This window comes from Aquarana catesbeiana, linkage group LG04 (assembly GCF_042186555.1).
Source record: "Aquarana catesbeiana isolate 2022-GZ linkage group LG04, ASM4218655v1, whole genome shotgun sequence".
Taxonomy (NCBI): domain Eukaryota; kingdom Metazoa; phylum Chordata; class Amphibia; order Anura; family Ranidae; genus Aquarana; species Aquarana catesbeiana.
In genome coordinates this window covers 36,943,925-36,959,064 of record NC_133327.1, presented here as the reverse complement: position 1 = coordinate 36,959,064, position 15,140 = coordinate 36,943,925, and the positions used below count along the sequence as shown (strand labels likewise).

The 15,140-nt window shown below is 52.8% G+C and overlaps 18 non-coding genes across 18 annotated transcripts; all 18 read left to right on the top strand.

Moving 5' to 3' along the window:
• The first annotated feature begins 1,069 nt into the window (after positions 1-1,069).
• Positions 1,070-1,140, top strand: TRNAG-GCC (transfer RNA glycine (anticodon GCC)). The gene has a single exon. It is a non-coding gene; the product is annotated as a tRNA-Gly (tRNA).
• A 407-nt stretch (positions 1,141-1,547) lies between these two features.
• Positions 1,548-1,620, top strand: TRNAA-AGC (transfer RNA alanine (anticodon AGC)). Its single transcript has one exon. It is a non-coding gene; the product is annotated as a tRNA-Ala (tRNA).
• A 1,342-nt stretch (positions 1,621-2,962) lies between these two features.
• Positions 2,963-3,035, top strand: TRNAA-AGC (transfer RNA alanine (anticodon AGC)). The gene has a single exon. It is a non-coding gene; the product is annotated as a tRNA-Ala (tRNA).
• Positions 3,036-3,898: 863 nt separating this feature from the next.
• Positions 3,899-3,969, top strand: TRNAG-GCC (transfer RNA glycine (anticodon GCC)). The gene has a single exon. It is a non-coding gene; the product is annotated as a tRNA-Gly (tRNA).
• A 408-nt stretch (positions 3,970-4,377) lies between these two features.
• TRNAA-AGC (transfer RNA alanine (anticodon AGC)) lies at positions 4,378-4,450 on the top strand. Its single transcript has one exon. It is a non-coding gene; the product is annotated as a tRNA-Ala (tRNA).
• Positions 4,451-5,793: 1,343 nt separating this feature from the next.
• On the top strand, positions 5,794-5,866 carry TRNAA-AGC (transfer RNA alanine (anticodon AGC)). The gene has a single exon. It is a non-coding gene; the product is annotated as a tRNA-Ala (tRNA).
• Positions 5,867-6,729: 863 nt separating this feature from the next.
• On the top strand, positions 6,730-6,800 carry TRNAG-GCC (transfer RNA glycine (anticodon GCC)). The gene has a single exon. It is a non-coding gene; the product is annotated as a tRNA-Gly (tRNA).
• A 407-nt stretch (positions 6,801-7,207) lies between these two features.
• Positions 7,208-7,280, top strand: TRNAA-AGC (transfer RNA alanine (anticodon AGC)). The gene has a single exon. It is a non-coding gene; the product is annotated as a tRNA-Ala (tRNA).
• An 863-nt stretch (positions 7,281-8,143) lies between these two features.
• TRNAG-GCC (transfer RNA glycine (anticodon GCC)) lies at positions 8,144-8,214 on the top strand. Its single transcript has one exon. It is a non-coding gene; the product is annotated as a tRNA-Gly (tRNA).
• A 408-nt stretch (positions 8,215-8,622) lies between these two features.
• On the top strand, positions 8,623-8,695 carry TRNAA-AGC (transfer RNA alanine (anticodon AGC)). Its single transcript has one exon. It is a non-coding gene; the product is annotated as a tRNA-Ala (tRNA).
• Positions 8,696-9,558: 863 nt separating this feature from the next.
• TRNAG-GCC (transfer RNA glycine (anticodon GCC)) lies at positions 9,559-9,629 on the top strand. Its single transcript has one exon. It is a non-coding gene; the product is annotated as a tRNA-Gly (tRNA).
• A 408-nt stretch (positions 9,630-10,037) lies between these two features.
• On the top strand, positions 10,038-10,110 carry TRNAA-AGC (transfer RNA alanine (anticodon AGC)). The gene has a single exon. It is a non-coding gene; the product is annotated as a tRNA-Ala (tRNA).
• An 863-nt stretch (positions 10,111-10,973) lies between these two features.
• Positions 10,974-11,044, top strand: TRNAG-GCC (transfer RNA glycine (anticodon GCC)). The gene has a single exon. It is a non-coding gene; the product is annotated as a tRNA-Gly (tRNA).
• A 408-nt stretch (positions 11,045-11,452) lies between these two features.
• Positions 11,453-11,525, top strand: TRNAA-AGC (transfer RNA alanine (anticodon AGC)). The gene has a single exon. It is a non-coding gene; the product is annotated as a tRNA-Ala (tRNA).
• Positions 11,526-12,388: 863 nt separating this feature from the next.
• TRNAG-GCC (transfer RNA glycine (anticodon GCC)) lies at positions 12,389-12,459 on the top strand. Its single transcript has one exon. It is a non-coding gene; the product is annotated as a tRNA-Gly (tRNA).
• A 411-nt stretch (positions 12,460-12,870) lies between these two features.
• Positions 12,871-12,943, top strand: TRNAA-AGC (transfer RNA alanine (anticodon AGC)). The gene has a single exon. It is a non-coding gene; the product is annotated as a tRNA-Ala (tRNA).
• An 863-nt stretch (positions 12,944-13,806) lies between these two features.
• Positions 13,807-13,877, top strand: TRNAG-GCC (transfer RNA glycine (anticodon GCC)). The gene has a single exon. It is a non-coding gene; the product is annotated as a tRNA-Gly (tRNA).
• Positions 13,878-14,285: 408 nt separating this feature from the next.
• Positions 14,286-14,358, top strand: TRNAA-AGC (transfer RNA alanine (anticodon AGC)). The gene has a single exon. It is a non-coding gene; the product is annotated as a tRNA-Ala (tRNA).
• The last annotated feature ends 782 nt before the right edge of the window (positions 14,359-15,140 follow it).

Genomic DNA, 15,140 nt, shown 5'->3' with positions numbered 1-15,140 from the left:
TTATGGTGTCTTTGTCTTTAAAGCCCCCCCTTCCCCCCCCCCGGGTAGCTCTCTCCCGCCAATTTCAAGTCCGGTGGAATGCATCAAGGCACAAGGTGTTTATTGTCTAGAACGTACTAGGTGGTGGGAAGGTTCTTTTGGAAACCACCTTCTCCTAATGACATCATTGAAACCCATGAGGTCATACTTCCGAAAGGGATCAGTTGTCAATGGACTCACGAAGGGAGAAAAAAAATGGGGGGACTCTGAGGAAGGGAGAGTGCAAACCTTCGAAGCTCGGAAAACGGGTGGCTGTCCTGGTGTCTAGCGGCCAGAGCAGGTTGTGGATTTTGCAAAACTGCATATATTACGCATAGCACATAAGAGGACAGGGATCAGCCATAGCGCCAACGGGGAGCCCAAGCAAAGGGGGATTAGCTCAAGTGGTAGAGCGCTCGCTTAGCATGCGAGAGGTAGTGGGATCGATGCCCGCATTCTCCAAACGCTGCCTTCCTGGGAGGCACCTGGCTTTTGCGTTTGTTGTTGAAGCTTGGAACCGAGCGCCGCGAGCAACATGGGAAGCCAGAGTCCTCCTCATAACATGTGCCAAGGCGGCGTTGACGCGTTTTTTTTTTTGAGGCAGCTGTGGCTTCAGCCAAAGTCAGGCAGGCAGTATTGGACAAAAGCAATCCATTAAAGAAAGCACGGCCAGGCTTCCTTTGCCAAGAGACAATATTGCATTAGCACAAAAGGTGCCCGTGCCATCCTTATGCTGAGGGTTTTGGACTCGTTTAACCACCAGAATCAGGTTCAACTTCTCTTTGTGTGTGAAAGAGCGCCCTTTGGCCCCACTAGCAAATATCGACTGGCATAGGAAAAGGCAACGTAGCAGAGGATGGTTTCGATCCATCGACCTCTGGGTTATGGGCCCAGCACGCTTCCGCTGCGCCACTCTGCTCTTGCTGCCGAGCCGGTGCATCGACAACAAAATGTGGATCTAGTTTGCTACCGATCCCATGGGGAGTGGGTCCATCTGGCAAAGTCACAATGTAGATGACGAGGCGGGTGATGGCGCCGGCCCCGGCGTGGCGCATTGGTGGTTCAGTGGTAGAATTCTCGCCTGCCACGCGGGAGGCCCGGGTTCGATTCCCGGCCAATGCAATTATGGTGTCTTTGTCTTTAAAGCCCCCCCTTCCCCCCCCCGGGTAGCTCTCTCCCGCCAATTTCAAGTCCGGTGGAATGCATCAAGGCACAAGGTGTTTATTGTCTAGAACGTACTAGGTGGTGGGAAGGTTCTTTTGGAAACCACCTTCTCCTAATGACATCATTGAAACCCATGAGGTCATACTTCCGAAAGGGATCAGTTGTCAATGGACTCACGAAGGGAGAAAAAAAATGGGGGGACTCTGAGGAAGGGAGAGTGCAAACCTTCGAAGCTCGGAAAACGGGTGGCTGTCCTGGTGTCTAGCGGCCAGAGCAGGTTGTGGATTTTGCAAAACTGCATATATTACGCATAGCACATAAGAGGACAGGGATCAGCCATAGCGCCAACGGGGAGCCCAAGCAAAGGGGGATTAGCTCAAGTGGTAGAGCGCTCGCTTAGCATGCGAGAGGTAGCGGGATCGATGCCCGCATTCTCCAAATGCTGCCTTCCTGGGAGGCACCTGGCTTTTGCGTTTGTTGTTGAAGCTTGGAACCGAGCGCCGCGAGCAACATGGGAAGCCAGAGTCCTCCTCATAACATGTGCCAAGGCGGCGTTGACGCGTTTTTTTTTTTGAGGCAGCTGTGGCTTCAGCCAAAGTCAGGCAGGCAGTATTGGACAAAAGCAATCCATTAAAGAAAGCACGGCCAGGCTTCCTTTGCCAAGAGACAATATTGCATTAGCACAAAAGGTGCCCGTGCCATCCTTATGCTGAGGGTTTTGGACTCGTTTAACCACCAGAATCAGGTTCAACTTCTCTTTGTGTGTGAAAGAGCGCCCTTTGGCCCCACTAGCAAATATCGACTGGCATAGGAAAAGGCAACGTAGCAGAGGATGGTTTCGATCCATCGACCTCTGGGTTATGGGCCCAGCACGCTTCCGCTGCGCCACTCTGCTCTTGCTGCCGAGCTGGTGCATCGACAACAAAATGTGGATCTAGTTTGCTACCGATCCCATGGGGAGTGGGTCCATCTGGCAAAGTCACAATGTAGATGACGAGGCGTTTCCATCGATGTTGACAAGCAAAAGGTGCCAGTGCCATCCTTATGCTGAGGGTTTTGGCTCAGCACGCTTCCGCTGCGCCACTCTGCTCTTGTTGCTGAGGAGGAGCATCAACAACAAAATGTGGATCTAGTTTGCTACCGATCCCATGGGGAGTGGGTCCATCTGGCAAAGTCACAATGTAGATGACAAGGCGTTTCCATCGATGTTGACAAGCTAATGCCAAGTCAAGTCTGGGCAAAAGCTGGACTCTCCTAGACCAGCTGAGCGAGGAGGGTGATGGCGCCGGCCCCGGCGTGGCGCATTGGTGGTTCAGTGGTAGAATTCTCGTCTGCCACGCGGGAGGCCCGGGTTCGATTCCCGGCCAATGCAATTATGGTGTCTTTGTCTTTAAAGCCCCCCCTTCCCCCCCCCCGGGTAGCTCTCTCCCGCCAATTTCAAGTCCGGTGGAATGCATCAAGGCACAAGGTGTTTATTGTCTAGAACGTACTAGGTGGTGGGAAGGTTCTTTTGGAAACCACCTTCTCCTAATGACATCATTGAAACCCATGAGGTCATACTTCCGAAAGGGATCAGTTGTCAATGGACTCACGAAGGGAGAAAAAAAATGGGGGGACTCTGAGGAAGGGAGAGTGCAAACCTTCGAAGCTCGGAAAACGGGTGGCTGTCCTGGTGTCTAGCGGCCAGAGCAGGTTGTGGATTTTGCAAAACTGCATATATTACGCATAGCACATAAGAGGACAGGGATCAGCCATAGCGCCAACGGGGAGCCCAAGCAAAGGGGGATTAGCTCAAGTGGTAGAGCGCTCGCTTAGCATGCGAGAGGTAGCGGGATCGATGCCCGCATTCTCCAAACGCTGCCTTCCTGGGAGGCACCTGGCTTTTGCGTTTGTTGTTGAAGCTTGGAACCGAGCGCCGCGAGCAACATGGGAAGCCAGAGTCCTCCTCATAACATGTGCCAAGGCGGCGTTGACGCGTTTTTTTTTTTGAGGCAGCTGTGGCTTCAGCCAAAGTCAGGCAGGCAGTATTGGACAAAAGCAATCCATTAAAGAAAGCACGGCCAGGCTTCCTTTGCCAAGAGACAATATTGCATTAGCACAAAAGGTGCCCGTGCCATCCTTATGCTGAGGGTTTTGGACTCGTTTAACCACCAGAATCAGGTTCAACTTCTCTTTGTGTGTGAAAGAGCGCCCTTTGGCCCCACTAGCAAATATCGACTGGCATAGGAAAAGGCAACGTAGCAGAGGATGGTTTCGATCCATCGACCTCTGGGTTATGGGCCCAGCACGCTTCCGCTGCGCCACTCTGCTCTTGCTGCCGAGCTGGTGCATCGACAACAAAATGTGGATCTAGTTTGCTACCGATCCCATGGGGAGTGGGTCCATCTGGCAAAGTCACAATGTAGATGACGAGGCGTTTCCATCGATGTTGACAAGCAAAAGGTGCCAGTGCCATCCTTATGCTGAGGGTTTTGGCTCAGCACGCTTCCGCTGCGCCACTCTGCTCTTGTTGCTGAGGAGGAGCATCAACAACAAAATGTGGATCTAGTTTGCTACCGATCCCATGGGGAGTGGGTCCATCTGGCAAAGTCACAATGTAGATGACAAGGCGTTTCCATCGATGTTGACAAGCTAATGCCAAGTCAAGTCTGGGCAAAAGCTGGACTCTCCTAGACCAGCTGAGCGAGGAGGGTGATGGCGCCGGCCCCGGCGTGGCGCATTGGTGGTTCAGTGGTAGAATTCTCGCCTGCCACGCGGGAGGCCCGGGTTCGATTCCCGGCCAATGCAATTATGGTGTCTTTGTCTTTAAAGCCCCCCCTTCCCCCCCCCCGGGTAGCTCTCTCCCGCCAATTTCAAGTCCGGTGGAATGCATCAAGGCACAAGGTGTTTATTGTCTAGAACGTACTAGGTGGTGGGAAGGTTCTTTTGGAAACCACCTTCTCCTAATGACATCATTGAAACCCATGAGGTCATACTTCCGAAAGGGATCAGTTGTCAATGGACTCACGAAGGGAGAAAAAAAATGGGGGGACTCTGAGGAAGGGAGAGTGCAAACCTTCGAAGCTCGGAAAACGGGTGGCTGTCCTGGTGTCTAGCGGCCAGAGCAGGTTGTGGATTTTGCAAAACTGCATATATTACGCATAGCACATAAGAGGACAGGGATCAGCCATAGCGCCAACGGGGAGCCCAAGCAAAGGGGGATTAGCTCAAGTGGTAGAGCGCTCGCTTAGCATGCGAGAGGTAGCGGGATCGATGCCCGCATTCTCCAAACGCTGCCTTCCTGGGAGGCACCTGGCTTTTGCGTTTGTTGTTGAAGCTTGGAACCGAGCGCCGCGAGCAACATGGGAAGCCAGAGTCCTCCTCATAACATGTGCCAAGGCGGCGTTGACGCGTTTTTTTTTTTGAGGCAGCTGTGGCTTCAGCCAAAGTCAGGCAGGCAGTATTGGACAAAAGCAATCCATTAAAGAAAGCACGGCCAGGCTTCCTTTGCCAAGAGACAATATTGCATTAGCACAAAAGGTGCCCGTGCCATCCTTATGCTGAGGGTTTTGGACTCGTTTAACCACCAGAATCAGGTTCAACTTCTCTTTGTGTGTGAAAGAGCGCCCTTTGGCCCCACTAGCAAATATCGACTGGCATAGGAAAAGGCAACGTAGCAGAGGATGGTTTCGATCCATCGACCTCTGGGTTATGGGCCCAGCACGCTTCCGCTGCGCCACTCTGCTCTTGCTGCCGAGCTGGTGCATCGACAACAAAATGTGGATCTAGTTTGCTACCGATCCCATGGGGAGTGGGTCCATCTGGCAAAGTCACAATGTAGATGACGAGGCGTTTCCATCGATGTTGACAAGCAAAAGGTGCCAGTGCCATCCTTATGCTGAGGGTTTTGGCTCAGCACGCTTCCGCTGCGCCACTCTGCTCTTGTTGCTGAGGAGGAGCATCAACAACAAAATGTGGATCTAGTTTGCTACCGATCCCATGGGGAGTGGGTCCATCTGGCAAAGTCACAATGTAGATGACAAGGCGTTTCCATCGATGTTGACAAGCTAATGCCAAGTCAAGTCTGGGCAAAAGCTGGACTCTCCTAGACCAGCTGAGCGAGGAGGGTGATGGCGCCGGCCCCGGCGTGGCGCATTGGTGGTTCAGTGGTAGAATTCTCGCCTGCCACGCGGGAGGCCCGGGTTCGGTTCCCGGCCAATGCAATTATGGTGTCTTTGTCTTTAAAGCCCCCCCTTCCCCCCCCCCCGGGTAGCTCTCTCCCGCCAATTTCAAGTCCGGTGGAATGCATCAAGGCACAAGGTGTTTATTGTCTAGAACGTACTAGGTGGTGGGAAGGTTCTTTTGGAAACCACCTTCTCCTAATGACATCATTGAAACCCATGAGGTCATACTTCCGAAAGGGATCAGTTGTCAATGGACTCACGAAGGGAGAAAAAAAATGGGGGGACTCTGAGGAAGGGAGAGTGCAAACCTTCGAAGCTCGGAAAACGGGTGGCTGTCCTGGTGTCTAGCGGCCAGAGCAGGTTGTGGATTTTGCAAAACTGCATATATTACGCATAGCACATAAGAGGACAGGGATCAGCCATAGCGCCAACGGGGAGCCCAAGCAAAGGGGGATTAGCTCAAGTGGTAGAGCGCTCGCTTAGCATGCGAGAGGTAGCGGGATCGATGCCCGCATTCTCCAAATGCTGCCTTCCTGGGAGGCACCTGGCTTTTGCGTTTGTTGTTGAAGCTTGGAACCGAGCGCCGCGAGCAACATGGGAAGCCAGAGTCCTCCTCATAACATGTGCCAAGGCGGCGTTGACGCGTTTTTTTTTTTGAGGCAGCTGTGGCTTCAGCCAAAGTCAGGCAGGCAGTATTGGACAAAAGCAATCCATTAAAGAAAGCACGGCCAGGCTTCCTTTGCCAAGAGACAATATTGCATTAGCACAAAAGGTGCCCGTGCCATCCTTATGCTGAGGGTTTTGGACTCGTTTAACCACCAGAATCAGGTTCAACTTCTCTTTGTGTGTGAAAGAGCGCCCTTTGGCCCCACTAGCAAATATCGACTGGCATAGGAAAAGGCAACGTAGCAGAGGATGGTTTCGATCCATCGACCTCTGGGTTATGGGCCCAGCACGCTTCCGCTGCGCCACTCTGCTCTTGCTGCCGAGCTGGTGCATCGACAACAAAATGTGGATCTAGTTTGCTACCGATCCCATGGGGAGTGGGTCCATCTGGCAAAGTCACAATGTAGATGACGAGGCGTTTCCATCGATGTTGACAAGCAAAAGGTGCCAGTGCCATCCTTATGCTGAGGGTTTTGGCTCAGCACGCTTCCGCTGCGCCACTCTGCTCTTGTTGCTGAGGAGGAGCATCAACAACAAAATGTGGATCTAGTTTGCTACCGATCCCATGGGGAGTGGGTCCATCTGGCAAAGTCACAATGTAGATGACAAGGCGTTTCCATCGATGTTGACAAGCTAATGCCAAGTCAAGTCTGGGCAAAAGCTGGACTCTCCTAGACCAGCTGAGCGAGGAGGGTGATGGCGCCGGCCCCGGCGTGGCGCATTGGTGGTTCAGTGGTAGAATTCTCGCCTGCCACGCGGGAGGCCCGGGTTCGATTCCCGGCCAATGCAATTATGGTGTCTTTGTCTTTAAAGCCCCCCCTTCCCCCCCCCGGGTAGCTCTCTCCCGCCAATTTCAAGTCCGGTGGAATGCATCAAGGCACAAGGTGTTTATTGTCTAGAACGTACTAGGTGGTGGGAAGGTTCTTTTGGAAACCACCTTCTCCTAATGACATCATTGAAACCCATGAGGTCATACTTCCGAAAGGGATCAGTTGTCAATGGACTCACGAAGGGAGAAAAAAAATGGGGGGACTCTGAGGAAGGGAGAGTGCAAACCTTCGAAGCTCGGAAAACGGGTGGCTGTCCTGGTGTCTAGCGGCCAGAGCAGGTTGTGGATTTTGCAAAACTGCATATATTACGCATAGCACATAAGAGGACAGGGATCAGCCATAGCGCCAACGGGGAGCCCAAGCAAAGGGGGATTAGCTCAAGTGGTAGAGCGCTCGCTTAGCATGCGAGAGGTAGCGGGATCGATGCCCGCATTCTCCAAACGCTGCCTTCCTGGGAGGCACCTGGCTTTTGCGTTTGTTGTTGAAGCTTGGAACCGAGCGCCGCGAGCAACATGGGAAGCCAGAGTCCTCCTCATAACATGTGCCAAGGCGGCGTTGACGCGTTTTTTTTTTTGAGGCAGCTGTGGCTTCAGCCAAAGTCAGGCAGGCAGTATTGGACAAAAGCAATCCATTAAAGAAAGCACGGCCAGGCTTCCTTTGCCAAGAGACAATATTGCATTAGCACAAAAGGTGCCCGTGCCATCCTTATGCTGAGGGTTTTGGACTCGTTTAACCACCAGAATCAGGTTCAACTTCTCTTTGTGTGTGAAAGAGCGCCCTTTGGCCCCACTAGCAAATATCGACTGGCATAGGAAAGGGCAACGTAGCAGAGGATGGTTTCGATCCATCGACCTCTGGGTTATGGGCCCAGCACGCTTCCGCTGCGCCACTCTGCTCTTGCTGCCGAGCTGGTGCATCGACAACAAAATGTGGATCTAGTTTGCTACCGATCCCATGGGGAGTGGGTCCATCTGGCAAAGTCACAATGTAGATGACGAGGCGTTTCCATCGATGTTGACAAGCAAAAGGTGCCAGTGCCATCCTTATGCTGAGGGTTTTGGCTCAGCACGCTTCCGCTGCGCCACTCTGCTCTTGTTGCTGAGGAGGAGCATCAACAACAAAATGTGGATCTAGTTTGCTACCGATCCCATGGGGAGTGGGTCCATCTGGCAAAGTCACAATGTAGATGACAAGGCGTTTCCATCGATGTTGACAAGCTAATGCCAAGTCAAGTCTGGGCAAAAGCTGGACTCTCCTAGACCAGCTGAGCGAGGAGGGTGATGGCGCCGGCCCCGGCGTGGTGCATTGGTGGTTCAGTGGTAGAATTCTCGCCTGCCACGCGGGAGGCCCGGGTTCGATTCCCGGCCAATGCAATTATGGTGTCTTTGTCTTTAAAGCCCCCCCTTCCCCCCCCCCGGGTAGCTCTCTCCCGCCAATTTCAAGTCCGGTGGAATGCATCAAGGCACAAGGTGTTTATTGTCTAGAACGTACTAGGTGGTGGGAAGGTTCTTTTGGAAACCACCTTCTCCTAATGACATCATTGAAACCCATGAGGTCATACTTCCGAAAGGGATCAGTTGTCAATGGACTCACGAAGGGAGAAAAAAAATGGGGGGACTCTGAGGAAGGGAGAGTGCAAACCTTCGAAGCTCGGAAAACGGGTGGCTGTCCTGGTGTCTAGCGGCCAGAGCAGGTTGTGGATTTTGCAAAACTGCATATATTACGCATAGCACATAAGAGGACAGGGATCAGCCATAGCGCCAACGGGGAGCCCAAGCAAAGGGGGATTAGCTCAAGTGGTAGAGCGCTCGCTTAGCATGCGAGAGGTAGCGGGATCGATGCCCGCATTCTCCAAACGCTGCCTTCCTGGGAGGCACCTGGCTTTTGCGTTTGTTGTTGAAGCTTGGAACCGAGCGCCGCGAGCAACATGGGAAGCCAGAGTCCTCCTCATAACATGTGCCAAGGCGGCGTTGACGCGTTTTTTTTTTTGAGGCAGCTGTGGCTTCAGCCAAAGTCAGGCAGGCAGTATTGGACAAAAGCAATCCATTAAAGAAAGCACGGCCAGGCTTCCTTTGCCAAGAGACAATATTGCATTAGCACAAAAGGTGCCCGTGCCATCCTTATGCTGAGGGTTTTGGACTCGTTTAACCACCAGAATCAGGTTCAACTTCTCTTTGTGTGTGAAAGAGCGCCCTTTGGCCCCACTAGCAAATATCGACTGGCATAGGAAAAGGCAACGTAGCAGAGGATGGTTTCGATCCATCGACCTCTGGGTTATGGGCCCAGCACGCTTCCGCTGCGCCACTCTGCTCTTGCTGCCGAGCTGGTGCATCGACAACAAAATGTGGATCTAGTTTGCTACCGATCCCATGGGGAGTGGGTCCATCTGGCAAAGTCACAATGTAGATGACGAGGCGTTTCCATCGATGTTGACAAGCAAAAGGTGCCAGTGCCATCCTTATGCTGAGGGTTTTGGCTCAGCACGCTTCCGCTGCGCCACTCTGCTCTTGTTGCTGAGGAGGAGCATCAACAACAAAATGTGGATCTAGTTTGCTACCGATCCCATGGGGAGTGGGTCCATCTGGCAAAGTCACAATGTAGATGACAAGGCGTTTCCATCGATGTTGACAAGCTAATGCCAAGTCAAGTCTGGGCAAAAGCTGGACTCTCCTAGACCAGCTGAGCGAGGAGGGTGATGGCGCCGGCCCCGGCGTGGCGCATTGGTGGTTCAGTGGTAGAATTCTCGCCTGCCACGCGGGAGGCCCGGGTTCGATTCCCGGCCAATGCAATTATGGTGTCTTTGTCTTTAAAGCCCCCCCTTCCCCCCCCCCGGGTAGCTCTCTCCCGCCAATTTCAAGTCCGGTGGAATGCATCAAGGCACAAGGTGTTTATTGTCTAGAACGTACTAGGTGGTGGGAAGGTTCTTTTGGAAACCACCTTCTCCTAATGACATCATTGAAACCCATGAGGTCATACTTCCGAAAGGGATCAGTTGTCAATGGACTCACGAAGGGAGAAAAAAAATGGGGGGACTCTGAGGAAGGGAGAGTGCAAACCTTCGAAGCTCGGAAAACGGGTGGCTGTCCTGGTGTCTAGCGGCCAGAGCAGGTTGTGGATTTTGCAAAACTGCATATATTACGCATAGCACATAAGAGGACAGGGATCAGCCATAGCGCCAACGGGGAGCCCAAGCAAAGGGGGATTAGCTCAAGTGGTAGAGCGCTCGCTTAGCATGCGAGAGGTAGCGGGATCGATGCCCGCATTCTCCAAACGCTGCCTTCCTGGGAGGCACCTGGCTTTTGCGTTTGTTGTTGAAGCTTGGAACCGAGCGCCGCGAGCAACATGGGAAGCCAGAGTCCTCCTCATAACATGTGCCAAGGCGGCGTTGACGCGTTTTTTTTTTTGAGGCAGCTGTGGCTTCAGCCAAAGTCAGGCAGGCAGTATTGGACAAAAGCAATCCATTAAAGAAAGCACGGCCAGGCTTCCTTTGCCAAGAGACAATATTGCATTAGCACAAAAGGTGCCCGTGCCATCCTTATGCTGAGGGTTTTGGACTCGTTTAACCACCAGAATCAGGTTCAACTTCTCTTTGTGTGTGAAAGAGCGCCCTTTGGCCCCACTAGCAAATATCGACTGGCATAGGAAAAGGCAACGTAGCAGAGGATGGTTTCGATCCATCGACCTCTGGGTTATGGGCCCAGCACGCTTCCGCTGCGCCACTCTGCTCTTGCTGCCGAGCTGGTGCATCGACAACAAAATGTGGATCTAGTTTGCTACCGATCCCATGGGGAGTGGGTCCATCTGGCAAAGTCACAATGTAGATGACGAGGCGTTTCCATCGATGTTGACAAGCAAAAGGTGCCAGTGCCATCCTTATGCTGAGGGTTTTGGCTCAGCACGCTTCCGCTGCGCCACTCTGCTCTTGTTGCTGAGGAGGAGCATCAACAACAAAATGTGGATCTAGTTTGCTACCGATCCCATGGGGAGTGGGTCCATCTGGCAAAGTCACAATGTAGATGACAAGGCGTTTCCATCGATGTTGACAAGCTAATGCCAAGTCAAGTCTGGGCAAAAGCTGGACTCTCCTAGACCAGCTGAGCGAGGAGGGTGATGGCGCCGGCCCCGGCGTGGCGCATTGGTGGTTCAGTGGTAGAATTCTCGCCTGCCACGCGGGAGGCCCGGGTTCGATTCCCGGCCAATGCAATTATGGTGTCTTTGTCTTTAAAGCCCCCCCTTCCCCCCCCCCGGGTAGCTCTCTCCCGCCAATTTCAAGTCCGGTGGAATGCATCAAGGCACAAGGTGTTTATTGTCTAGAACGTACTAGGTGGTGGGAAGGTTCTTTTGGAAACCACCTTCTCCTAATGACATCATTGAAACCCATGAGGTCATACTTCCGAAAGGGATCAGTTGTCAATGGACTCACGAAGGGAGAAAAAAAATGGGGGGACTCTGAGGAAGGGAGAGTGCAAACCTTCGAAGCTCGGAAAACGGGTGGCTGTCCTGGTGTCTAGCGGCCAGAGCAGGTTGTGGATTTTGCAAAACTGCATATATTACGCATAGCACATAAGAGGACAGGGATCAGCCATAGCGCCAACGGGGAGCCCAAGCAAAGGGGGATTAGCTCAAGTGGTAGAGCGCTCGCTTAGCATGCGAGAGGTAGCGGGATCGATGCCCGCATTCTCCAAACGCTGCCTTCCTGGGAGGCACCTGGCTTTTGCGTTTGTTGTTGAAGCTTGGAACCGAGCGCCGCGAGCAACATGGGAAGCCAGAGTCCTCCTCATAACATGTGCCAAGGCGGCGTTGACGCGTTTTTTTTTTTGAGGCAGCTGTGGCTTCAGCCAAAGTCAGGCAGGCAGTATTGGACAAAAGCAATCCATTAAAGAAAGCACGGCCAGGCTTCCTTTGCCAAGAGACAATATTGCATTAGCACAAAAGGTGCCCGTGCCATCCTTATGCTGAGGGTTTTGGACTCGTTTAACCACCAGAATCAGGTTCAACTTCTCTTTGTGTGTGAAAGAGCGCCCTTTGGCCCCACTAGCAAATATCGACTGGCATAGGAAAAGGCAACGTAGCAGAGGATGGTTTCGATCCATCGACCTCTGGGTTATGGGCCCAGCACGCTTCCGCTGCGCCACTCTGCTCTTGCTGCCGAGCTGGTGCATCGACAACAAAATGTGGATCTAGTTTGCTACCGATCCCATGGGGAGTGGGTCCATCTGGCAAAGTCACAATGTAGATGACGAGGCGTTTCCATCGATGTTGACAAGCAAAAGGTGCCAGTGCCATCCTTATGCTGAGGGTTTTGGCTCAGCACGCTTCCGCTGCGCCACTCTGCTCTTGTTGCTGAGGAGGAGCATCAACAACAAAATGTGGATCTAGTTTGCTACCGATCCCATGGGGAGTGGGTCCATCTGGCAAAGTCACAATGTAGATGACAAGGCGTTTCCATCGATGTTGACAAGCTAATGCCAAGTCAAGTCTGGGCAAAAGCTGGACTCTCCTAGACCAGCTGAGCGAGGAGGGTGATGGCGCCGGCCCCAGCGTGGCGCATTGGTGGTTCAGTGGTAGAATTCTCGCCTGCCACGCGGGAGGCCCGGGTTCGATTCCCGGCCAATGCAATTATGGTGTCTTTGTCTTTAAAGCCCCCCCCTTCCCCCCCCCCCCGGGTAGCTCTCTCCCGCCAATTTCAAGTCCGGTGGAATGCATCAAGGCACAAGGTGTTTATTGTCTAGAACGTACTAGGTGGTGGGAAGGTTCTTTTGGAAACCACCTTCTCCTAATGACATCATTGAAACCCATGAGGTCATACTTCCGAAAGGGATCAGTTGTCAATGGACTCACGAAGGGAGAAAAAAAATGGGGGGACTCTGAGGAAGGGAGAGTGCAAACCTTCGAAGCTCGGAAAACGGGTGGCTGTCCTGGTGTCTAGCGGCCAGAGCAGGTTGTGGATTTTGCAAAACTGCATATATTACGCATAGCACATAAGAGGACAGGGATCAGCCATAGCGCCAACGGGGAGCCCAAGCAAAGGGGGATTAGCTCAAGTGGTAGAGCGCTCGCTTAGCATGCGAGAGGTAGCGGGATCGATGCCCGCATTCTCCAAACGCTGCCTTCCTGGGAGGCACCTGGCTTTTGCGTTTGTTGTTGAAGCTTGGAACCGAGCGCCGCGAGCAACATGGGAAGCCAGAGTCCTCCTCATAACATGTGCCAAGGCGGCGTTGACGCGTTTTTTTTTTTGAGGCAGCTGTGGCTTCAGCCAAAGTCAGGCAGGCAGTATTGGACAAAAGCAATCCATTAAAGAAAGCACGGCCAGGCTTCCTTTGCCAAGAGACAATATTGCATTAGCACAAAAGGTGCCCGTGCCATCCTTATGCTGAGGGTTTTGGACTCGTTTAACCACCAGAATCAGGTTCAACTTCTCTTTGTGTGTGAAAGAGCGCCCTTTGGCCCCACTAGCAAATATCGACTGGCATAGGAAAAGGCAACGTAGCAGAGGATGGTTTCGATCCATCGACCTCTGGGTTATGGGCCCAGCACGCTTCCGCTGCGCCACTCTGCTCTTGCTGCCGAGCTGGTGCATCGACAACAAAATGTGGATCTAGTTTGCTACCGATCCCATGGGGAGTGGGTCCATCTGGCAAAGTCACAATGTAGATGACGAGGCGTTTCCATCTATGTTGACAAGCAAAAGGTGCCAGTGCCATCCTTATGCTGAGGGTTTTGGCTCAGCACGCTTCCGCTGCGCCACTCTGCTCTTGTTGCTGAGGAGGAGCATCAACAACAAAATGTGGATCTAGTTTGCTACCGATCCCATGGGGAGTGGGTCCATCTGGCAAAGTCACAATGTAGATGACAAGGCGTTTCCATCGATGTTGACAAGCTAATGCCAAGTCAAGTCTGGGCAAAAGCTGGACTCTCCTAGACCAGCTGAGCGAGGAGGGTGATGGCGCCGGCCCCGGCGTGGCGCATTGGTGGTTCAGTGGTAGAATTCTCGCCTGCCACGCGGGAGGCCCGGGTTCGATTCCCGGCCAATGCAATTATGGTGTCTTTGTCTTTAAAGCCCCCCCTTCCCCCCCCCCGGGTAGCTCTCTCCCGCCAATTTCAAGTCCGGTGGAATGCATCAAGGCACAAGGTGTTTATTGTCTAGAACGTACTAGGTGGTGGGAAGGTTCTTTTGGAAACCACCTTCTCCTAATGACATCATTGAAACCCATGAGGTCATACTTCCGAAAGGGATCAGTTGTCAATGGACTCACGAAGGGAGAAAAAAAATGGGGGGACTCTGAGGAAGGGAGAGTGCAAACCTTCGAAGCTCGGAAAACGGGTGGCTGTCCTGGTGTCTAGCGGCCAGAGCAGGTTGTGGATTTTGCAAAACTGCATATATTACGCATAGCACATAAGAGGACAGGGATCAGCCATAGCGCCAACGGGGAGCCCAAGCAAAGGGGGATTAGCTCAAGTGGTAGAGCGCTCGCTTAGCATGCGAGAGGTAGCGGGATCGATGCCCGCATTCTCCAAACGCTGCCTTCCTGGGAGGCACCTGGCTTTTGCGTTTGTTGTTGAAGCTTGGAACCGAGCGCCGCGAGCAACATGGGAAGCCAGAGTCCTCCTCATAACATGTGCCAAGGCGGCGTTGACGCGTTTTTTTTTTTGAGGCAGCTGTGGCTTCAGCCAAAGTCAGGCAGGCAGTATTGGACAAAAGCAATCCATTAAAGAAAGCACGGCCAGGCTTCCTTTGCCAAGAGACAATATTGCATTAGCACAAAAGGTGCCCGTGCCATCCTTATGCTGAGGGTTTTGGACTCGTTTAACCACCAGAATCAGGTTCAACTTCTCTTTGTGTGTGAAAGAGCGCCCTTTGGCCCCACTAGCAAATATCGACTGGCATAGGAAAAGGCAACGTAGCAGAGGATGGTTTCGATCCATCGACCTCTGGGTTATGGGCCCAGCACGCTTCCGCTGCGCCACTCTGCTCTTGCTGCCGAGCTGGTGCATCGACAACAAAATGTGGATCTAGTTTGCTACCGATCCCATGGGGAGTGGGTCCATCTGGCAAAGTCACAATGTAGATGACGAGGCGTTTCCATCGATGTTGACAAGCAAAAGGTGCCAGTGCCATCCTTATGCTGAGGGTTTTGGCTCAGCACGCTTCCGCTGCGCCACTCTGCTCTTGTTGCTGAGGAGGAGCATCAACAACAAAATGTGGATCTAGTTTGCTACCGATCCCATGGGGAGTGGGTCCATCTGGCAAAGTCACAATGTAGATGACAAGGCGTTTCCATCGATGTTGACAAGCTAA